General features: G+C 42.5%; 1 long non-coding RNA gene across 1 annotated transcript; it reads left to right on the forward strand.

Moving 5' to 3' along the window:
• Window positions 1-5,275: 5,275 nt before the first annotated feature.
• LOC132887609 (uncharacterized) lies at window positions 5,276-5,992 on the forward strand. The gene is made up of 2 exons (XR_009654861.1): window positions 5,276-5,443; window positions 5,826-5,992. It is a non-coding gene; the product is annotated as an uncharacterized LOC132887609 (long non-coding RNA).
• The last annotated feature ends 3,510 nt before the right edge of the window (window positions 5,993-9,502 follow it).

Consider the following 9,502-nt stretch of genomic DNA (forward strand, 5'->3'; position numbering starts at 1 on the left):
TGTAGTTCTACAACCTCCTTTATTGCTAACACTTACTCCTCCAGCCTAGTGTCTGATGTAAAAGGTTGTAGCATGAGAATTAAATGTTTAGTTATACTATTGTTATTGCTTTCAGGGAATATTGAGACTAATCCAGGCCCTGATTCACCGGCATATTGTTACACCCCTGCAGATTTTAAATCTAGAACTGATCTTGGACTAATTCATATAAATGTAAGGAGTCTACTAAACAAGATGGACTTGATAAAGGTCTGGATAAACTCAACAAATGCTGATGTTATTGTTTTATCTGAAACCTGGCTCACAAAATCTGTGCTTGACAAGGATATTTGTATTAATGGTTATAATGTTTATCGTGCTGATCATCCAAGAAAAGGGGGTGGAGTTGTGATTTATATCAGGAGTAATTTTGATGTTAATTTAGTGCTTAAAGAGTCAGTATCTAAAGAGCTTGAGTTGCTTGCTCTTGAAATTGAATTATCGAAGAATCACCATATTATGTTGGTAAGATGTTATAGACCACCATCTGCTTCTAAACATGCATTATCTTCCCTTGTGAAGTTTTTATCACAGCTGAAATACAATGAATTACTTTTGGTGGGAGGTTTAAACTGGGACTGGCTTATGCCTGTGTCCGATGATCTGAAAGCACAATGTGATTTTCTTAATCTCACACAATTAATTACTTCCACTACTCGACCCAACCCCAAACGTTTTCAAAAAGCAACACTCATTGACTTGGTTTTAACCAACATGCCTTCTAAATATGTGACAACAGGTGTCTTTCCAAATAATGTGAGTGATCACTGTGTGATAGTGGGAGAAACACAAGGCTCCCGAAAAGTAAGCCACACTTTGTAGAGAAGCGCAATATGAAAATGTTTGTTGAACAGGCCTTCTTGCATGATCTTTATTACTTTGACTGGGATAGCATTGCCCTTTTTGATGATGTTGAATTGGCTTGGGGGCGGCACGGTGGTGTAGTGGTTAGCGCTGTCACCTCACAGCAAGATGGTCCTGGGTTCGAGCCCCGGGGCCGGCGAGGGCCTTTCTGTGCGGAGTTTGCATGTTCTCCCCGTGTCCGCGTGGGTTTCCTCCGGGTGCTCCGGTTTCCCCCACAGTCCAAAGACATGCAGGTTAGGTTAACTGGTGACTCTAAATTGACCGTAGGTGTGAATGTGAGTGTGAATGGTTGTCTGTGTCTATGTGTCAGCCCTGTGATGACCTGGCGACTTGTCCAGGGTGTACCCCGCCTTTCGCCCGTAGTCAGCTGGGATAGGCTCCAGCTTGCCTGCGACCCTGTAGAAGGATAAAGCGGCTAGAGATAATGTGATGTGTGTGATGTGATGTGAATTGGCTTGGAGTTATTTTCATGAAAGTTTCAGTCACTTTGTTAATAAACATGCCCCCCTGCGCAAATTTAGAATTGAAGGCTGTGATAATCCATGGTTTACAACCGAACTAGCAGAAGCTCTGCATGAGCAAAATTCTGCATGGGTTAGGGCACGTAAATCAGGTTTAGAAACTGACTGGCTTTATTTTAGACAATTAAGAAATAAATTTACTTCTCTGAAATATGAAGGCTGAGTTTTACTTGTCTATGACTACTAAAAGTTTGAAAAATCCAAAGAAATTTTGGAAAGCAATTAAATCTTTGTCTTCCACCTCTAACTCAGTTAGTCTCCCTTCCAGTATGCTGGGTAACTGACAAAACAGACATATTAAATTGTTTTAACAATTTCTTCTGGGTTTTTGTTTAACTCTAAAAACCCTTTTAAACAACCCTCCCCTAGTGACAGGTCCTCTAATGACCCTTCACAGGTTGATAGGGCTGCTGGCAATGTTCAGGCTTTTAATTTCACCCCTTTTCCTACAGCAGAGGTCGCTAAAGCGCTAAAAGACCTTGATCCTAAAAAAACACCAGGACCAGATAATTTGGAGCCTTTCTTTTTAAAACTGGCATCTGAAATTGCAGCTGTTCCACTGTGTTACATTTTTAATCTTAGTTTGTCGACAAATGCAATTCCCAAAGTCTGGAAATCTGTGTTTGTTATCCCCCTCTTGAAAGGAGGAGATCCAACTATCTTAAACAATTACAGGCCTATTTCTAAACTGTCTGTTCTGGCTAAGGTACTTGAATTCCTTGTCAGCCAACAAGTAAAAGAATACCTGGAAATTAATTCTATTTTATCGAATTCCCAGTCAGGATTTAGCAAAAAACATAACACCATTATTGCAACTTTGAAGGTTATAAATGATATTACAGAAGCCTTAGATAATAAACAGTGCTGTCTTTCTCTTTTTATAGACTTTTCTAAGGCTTTTGATACCATGGACCATAACATTTTGACTGAACGTCTTACAGCAGTTGGGTTTTCTGTACATGCAGTTGGATGGTTTGCAAACTATCTTAAAGACAGGACCCAGGCTGTCCAGTTAGAAGGTGTTTCTTCTGAGGTTCAGTTTGTCCACAAGGGGGTGCCACAAGGTTCAGTATTAGGCCCTTTGCTATTTACCTTGTATATAAACTATATTGGAGTGAATATCCCAAATGCAGCCTTTCATTTTTATGCTGACGATACAGTCATATATTGCTTTGCACCCATGGCCTCAGAAGCGTTTGCATATCTGCAGAATGCGTTTAACAGAGTGCAAGAACAACTCTGCCAATTGCAACTTGTTCTAAATGGTGATAAAACAAAACTTATGTTTTTCACTAATTCAGAATCAGCAAGGTTAAATCAGTTTGTCATTGTCACCAGTAATGGTCAACAAATTGAACTTGTATCTACTTTTAAATATCTGGGGTTATTGGTTGATGACCATTTGTCTTTTAAGGCACATATTCTGTATATTGCTAAAAAGCTGAAGGTTTTACTTGGATTTTATTTTCGAAATAAGTCTTGTTTTTCCTTTGGGGTGAAACGGAAACTGGTGGAGCCGACCTTTTTTCTGATAATTGATTATGGTGATGTGTTATATATGAATGCCTCTGCTCAATGCCTCCATGTGCTGGATAGTGTGGATCATGGCGCGCTGAGGTTTATCATAAACTGTGGAGCTCTAACTCATCACTGTGTCTTATACACTAAAGTAAATTGGCCATCTTTATATGCTCGGCCATTGGTATGTCTTTAACTACAAGGCTATCCTTGAGATGATGCCATCTTATTTATCATCTCTTTTAATCCTGAATAATAGAGCCTACAGTCTTCGTTCTCTGGACGTTTTACATTTTACTGTTCCTAGGGTTAGAACAGAAATGGGGAAGAAAGCTTTTAGGTTTTCTGCTCCAACTACAGGGAATAATTTGCAGTCAGAGCTCAAACTCCAAAATCTGGTATCTCTGAATATATTTAAGTCCATGATAAATCCCATTGTATCGAGGCTTCATGAGTGCAAATGTTTTATTTGAATGGAAATGTCTTATTTGATCTTGACCTGATTTTGTAAATTCACTTGTTTATTTGTATTTTTATGTCTATGTCTAATGTGACAATGTGTTGAAACTGTTGTTTTTTTGCTGCCATTCTTGCCCAGGTCTCTCTTGTAAAAGAGACCTTCGATCTCAATGGGACAAACCTGGTTAAATAAAGATTAAATAAAAATTGGCCCCATCCTGTTTTCCCTTTACCTTCTGCCATTGGGTTCCATTCTAAGAAAATATAACATCTCCTTCCACTGTTATGCAGACGATACCCAGATCTACATGCCACTGAAGTTCACAGACTCCGTCAGTTATAAAGCTCTTAGGCTACGTTTACATTAGACCGTATCTGTCTCGTTTTCTTTGCGGATGCACTGTCCGTTTACATTAAACCGCCTGGAAACGCCGGGAAACGGGAATCCGCCAGCGTCCACGTATTCAATCCAGATCGTGTCAGCTCCGGTGCTGTGTAAACATTCAGAATATGCAGATACGCTGTGCTGAGCTCTAGCTGGCGTCTCATTGGACAACGTCACTGTGACATCCACCTTCCTGATTCACTGGCGTTGGTCATGTGACGCAACTGCTGAAAAATGGCGCGGACTTCCGCCTTGTATCACCTTTCATTAAAGAGTATAAAAGTATGAAAATACTGCAAATACTGATGCAAATACTGCCCATTGTGTAGTTATGATTGTCTTTAGGCTTGCCATCCTTCCACTTGCAAGTAGTAAGTGATATGCACTGGGATCACACACACAGCGGCTCAGTCCCAAATCGTGGCTTGTGCACTTCACTCGCGCGCTCTGTGAGCTGCGCAGGGCCGGAGTGCGCACCCTCCAGAGGGCACTCGCTGTTCAGGGCGGAGTGATTTGGAGCGCAGGATGCCTGCGGAGCTGAGCGTATCCGTGTATTGGTGGTGTTGTGTGCACGCGAATCGTGTATTGGTGTTGCTGTGTGCACACTAATCGTTTTAAAAACGTTAATCTGATGATCCGCTGATACGGTCTAATGTAAACATGGGCTTAGACTGTCTTGAGGACATTAAAGCTTGGATGTCTTTAAATTTTTTAAATGTAAATGAAAATAAAACAGAGGTTTTCCTCTGCAAACCTAGTAAGGCCTGTAAAAATAGTCTGGACCTGGGCCCTCTGAGTCCTTTTGTTAAAGACTCTGTAAGAAATCGAGGTTTGGTTTTTGACTCAGATTTCAAACTGGAGAAACAAATAAATAATGTAGTCAAATCTAGTTTTTTCTATTTAAGACTCTTATCAAGGGTCAAACCTTTATCACCTGGTAATCTAGAGACTGCCATCCATGCTTTTATTACATCCCGCCTTGATTATTGCAATGCACTCTATGCTGGTCTCAGCTGCTCCTCTTTGTCAAGGCTTCAACTAGTTCAAAAGGCTGCAGCACGGTTCCTGACCAGAACACGCAAGCGAGAGCACATCACTCCTGTTCTTAAGTCTCTTCATTGGCTCCCTGCGCGCTTTAGGATAAATTTTAAAATTCTGCTATTTGTTTTTAAATCTCTGAAAAGACTGGCTCCACCCTACATATCAGATTTCTTGCATCCGCACACATCCATGAGATCACTGAGGTCTGATCAGCTCCTGTTAACCATCCCTCCCTCAAGATTAAATAGTAGGGGGCATTGTGCCTGTGCAGTCATTGGTCCTAAACTGTGGAATGAACTCCCCTTACATGTAAGCCTTGCCCCTTCAGTGCCTATTTTCAAATCCCTCCTGAAAACACATTTTTTTCTCCCTGGCTTTTGACTCTGTATGAGTGTTGTGTTGTTCTGTGTAGTGTGTATCCCTTTCTGTGTCCTTGATCTGCTTTTAGGCCATATGTATGACTCTACTTAGTTGGACTGTTCAGCACTTTGGTCAACTGTTGTTGTTGTTTTTAAAGGGCTTTATAATAAACCTGAACCTGATAATGTGTGTGTGTGTGTGTCGCTCCCAGCACCGCTCAAGAGACCGAGGCAAGAACCTGCACTCTCACACGCAGGTATGAACCACACACACACACACCGCCCTAAATTAAACTCTTTACACTCCAGGAGTTCTAAAGACTGCGCTGCTAATACACACTGAACATTATTAACGTGGGTGTTGGAATGTAGGACGATCACTCCAGGTGTTGGTGTAATGAACTGAACAGTTTAAATCCCTCTCCTTATTTTCCAAAGAAATTATACACAAGCTGAGACCACTGTTGCTAGGCAACCAAGGAAAATGTATACAGAGCATGAGCTAGCTAACAACACGGTCAAAAACGATGCCTGATAAACCATCTAATCTCAGAATCCATCAGCTTGGGCACACCTCTTTTACCCAGCTGTTGGGATTTTGCTCCAGATTTAATGCAGTAATGGTTTTGTTTCTCTCAGATGAAGAGGAGGTGAAGAAGGTGAAGATCTCCTCAGACTCTTTAGGTCTCGTCCCGTATGGTGGAGACTCGTCAGATGAAGAAGAGGAGAAAACTCGCAGTGGAAGGAAAAGCAATTTTTAACCCCGCCCCTACACGCACGCGTGTCCCCAGTCACATTAACACCCCTTTACCCCCCCAGTCTACCCCAAACCTCGAGCAGGAGAAAATGTGCCCCGTCCCTTTTAACTTGAACTTTTCTGATATTTTAAGTTCGTTTCTTAGACAAGGATATTTTTTAAGCTTGTTACCTTGTTAACAGTTTCGGCGAGAATCTCCCACCTTCTTCAGAAACAGTCACCTTTTCTGAGTTTGGAAAATGGTGTAACTGTTCCTATGGAATAAAATCAATGTTGAAACATGGCTTTGTCTTTTATTCACTCATCTCATTACTGACACGTCCTGATTATTCCTACAAATCACCCTCATTACAGAGGCTCACATGCACACCGCTTTGGAGAACTGATTGGTCAGGTGAAATCTTTACAAGTCCATGAGTGGTTTAATTCATATTTGTCAAACAGAATTCAGCGGATTTCCATGCAAGGAACGTTCTCGAGATGTTTTAGCCTTGAATGTGAGGTGCCTCAGGGCTTCTGTTCATCTACACATCGAGGATATTCTGTGAGCCAGGAAGATGTTTCTCTGGAAGTCGTTTTGCAGTTGATACTCAGTTTTATTGAAGTTTTAAGCCAGATGGTGAGAGTAATGGAAGTGATGGAAGTATGTATTGCAGATGATTAGTGGTGGGCTTTTATACAATGATAACAAAACCAAAGTGTTATTGATTGGGTCTGAGCATGAACTCAGTAAGCCCATGTTTACATTAGACCGTATCAGCGGATCATCAGATTAACGTTTTTAAAACAATTAGTGTGCACACAGCAACACCAATACACGATTTGCGTGCACACAGCAATACCAATACACGGATACGCTCGGCTCCGCAGGCATCCTGCGCTCCAAATCACTCTGCCCTGAACAGCGAGTGCCCTCTGGAGGGTGCGCACTCCGGCCCTACGCAGCTCACAGAGCGCGCGAGTATAGTACACGAGCAGTGATTCGGGACTGAGCCGCTGTGTGTGTGATCCCAGTGCATATCACTTGCAAGTGGAAGGATGGCAAGCCTAAAGACAATCATAACTACACAATGGGCAGTATTTGCATCAGTATTTGCAGTATTTTCATACTTTTATACTCTTTAATGAAAGGTGATACAAGGCGGAAGTCCGCGCCGTTTTTCAGCAGTTGCGTCACATGACCAACGCCAGCGAATCAGGAAGGTGGATGTCACAGTGACGTTGTCCAATGAGACGCCAGCTAGAGCTCAGCACAGCGTATCCGCGTATTCTGAATGTTTACACAGCACCGGAGCTGACACGATCTGGATTGAATACATGGACGCTGGCGGATTCCCGTTTCCCAGCGTTTCCAGGCGGTTTAATGTAAACGGACAGTGCATCCGCGAAGAAAACGAGACAGATACGGTCTAATGTAAACGTAGCCTCAGATAGAGCAGAACTGTAGTTTGTGCATGGGTAATAGCATTTAGTTCTTGTATGCCTGTGAAGGTTCTCAGTCATCCAGGTCATTGTAAACTGTAGGTGCTAAAGAAGGCAACTGGATTTGTTTAAAGTCCTTGAAGATGTTTCATCTCTCATCCGAAAGGCTTCTTCAGTTCTGTCTGACTAGTGGGGAGTTCCAGGTATTTATCCTCTAGTGGATTAAAAGCAACCCTAAGGAGAGTCGTTGAGGTCACATGGATCATTGACCCTCTCAGCCATCTTGTAGGTGTTAGGGTCACTGGAGGCCGGGTGTGAGCGGTGTTAGCAGCTTAGAGGGTCGTTAGGGTGATCTGTGGATTGTTGGCACTCTCTGCCATCATATGAGTCATTGAAGTCAGCTGTGTCTTGGTGTGGATGTGTATTTAGTTTTCTGGGAAGTGTGCCAAGGACTGCATTGTAGGTGGCTGATAAGTGGTGTCTCAGACCACCTCCTCCGTTCAGTGATGGTCATTCCAGGTTGACAAAGATGGCTTCTTTTACTCCTCTTTCCAAACACCAGTATTCTTTGGCTAAATTGTGTACATTGCAGACCTGAAACAAGTGTCCTTTGTTTATTGAGATGAAGACAGACTGCAGAGTCCTGGCCTGAGGAACTGGCTCTCCTGTGTTGAGCCATGTGCCTGTGAAGTGGTCGTTTCATTTCCCCAGTGTACAGGTCTGTGCATTCCTCACTGCATTGAACTGTGTACACTACGTTGTCCTGTTTGTGTCTGGGTATTCTGTCCTTAGGGTGGACCAGTTTCTGCCTCAGTGTTACTGGGTCTGAAGTGTACAGGGATGTTTTGTTTGTAGACGATCCTCCTGAGTTTCTCAGATAGTCCAAAAATGTAGGTTAAGTTTATTTGTATAGCACTTTTAACAATAGACATTGTCATAAAGCAGCTTTACAGAATTTTATTGACTTTAAACATGAGATAATTTTATCCCTAATCTATCCCCAGTGAGCAAGCCTGTGGCAATAGTGGCAAGGAAAAACTCCCTCAGATGACATGAAGAACCAGACTCAAAAGGGAACCCAACCTCATCTGGGTGATAATAATGTGATGATAAATAACTCACATTCTATAACAGCGTCCTATATAGTCACAAAGTGTAACTGTGAAACCATTAAAACCATAGGGAGTGACAATGTTCTTGCTTTTGTTGCTGTTTTCTTCCCTGTCAGTTATGTTTCTTTTTCTGGTCTTGACGAAAGCCCAGTTGGGATACCCGCACTTCTGAAGTGCTTCTTTGATATGTTTTTGCTCATTCTCTTTTCCCTTTACCATTGTAGGAATGTTGAGCCCTGTGATGTAAGGTCCTGATGACCCCCAATTTGTGTTCCAGTGGGTGGTGAGAGTCAAACAGTAGGTACTGGTCAGTGTGTGTGGGGGGGTTTCCGGTAGACCTCGATGCTAAGGCTTCTGTCTTGTTTGATGTGCACACTGCAGTCCAGAAAGGCTAGGTTGTTTCCACTGACATTCTCCTGAATGAACTGTGGATGTTGATATCCACTGCACTGATGTGTCCTGTGAAGGCTTCCACCTCATGGGTTTTGATTTTAACCCAGGTGTCATCCATATATTTGAACCAGTGGCAGGGAGTGACTCCTGAAAAAGTGGTCAAGGCTTTGTTTTCCATTTCCTCCATGTATAGATTGGTCACTATAGGAGACACCAGTGAGCCCATGGCATCTATGCTTCTGTCTGTAGAAACATTAACCCTTTGGTGACTGACCCCTTGAAAATGGTTCCTCCAGGAACGATGACGTTTCAGTTGTCAAGACAACGGAAAAACTAAAATACAAAAACAGAAAGATACGTCACAATGCTCTTGTGCACAAAACAAAATGCTCTTGTATTTTAGTTTTTCCGTTGTCTTGACAACTGAAACGTCATCGTTCCTGGAGGAACCATTTTCAAGGGGTCAGTCACCAATTAATTGAACTGGAAACGGATGGTGGTCAGGCAGTGGTCAAGCAGGGTGCAAATGTGGTCAGTGTAGTGGTTAGCACTGTCACCTCACAGCAAGAAGGTTCTGGGTTTGAGCCCAGTGGCCGACGGAGGGCCTTTCTGTGTGGAGTTTGCATGTTCTC

Source organism: Neoarius graeffei, chromosome 6 (assembly GCF_027579695.1).
Source record: "Neoarius graeffei isolate fNeoGra1 chromosome 6, fNeoGra1.pri, whole genome shotgun sequence".
NCBI lineage: Eukaryota > Metazoa > Chordata > Actinopteri > Siluriformes > Ariidae > Neoarius > Neoarius graeffei.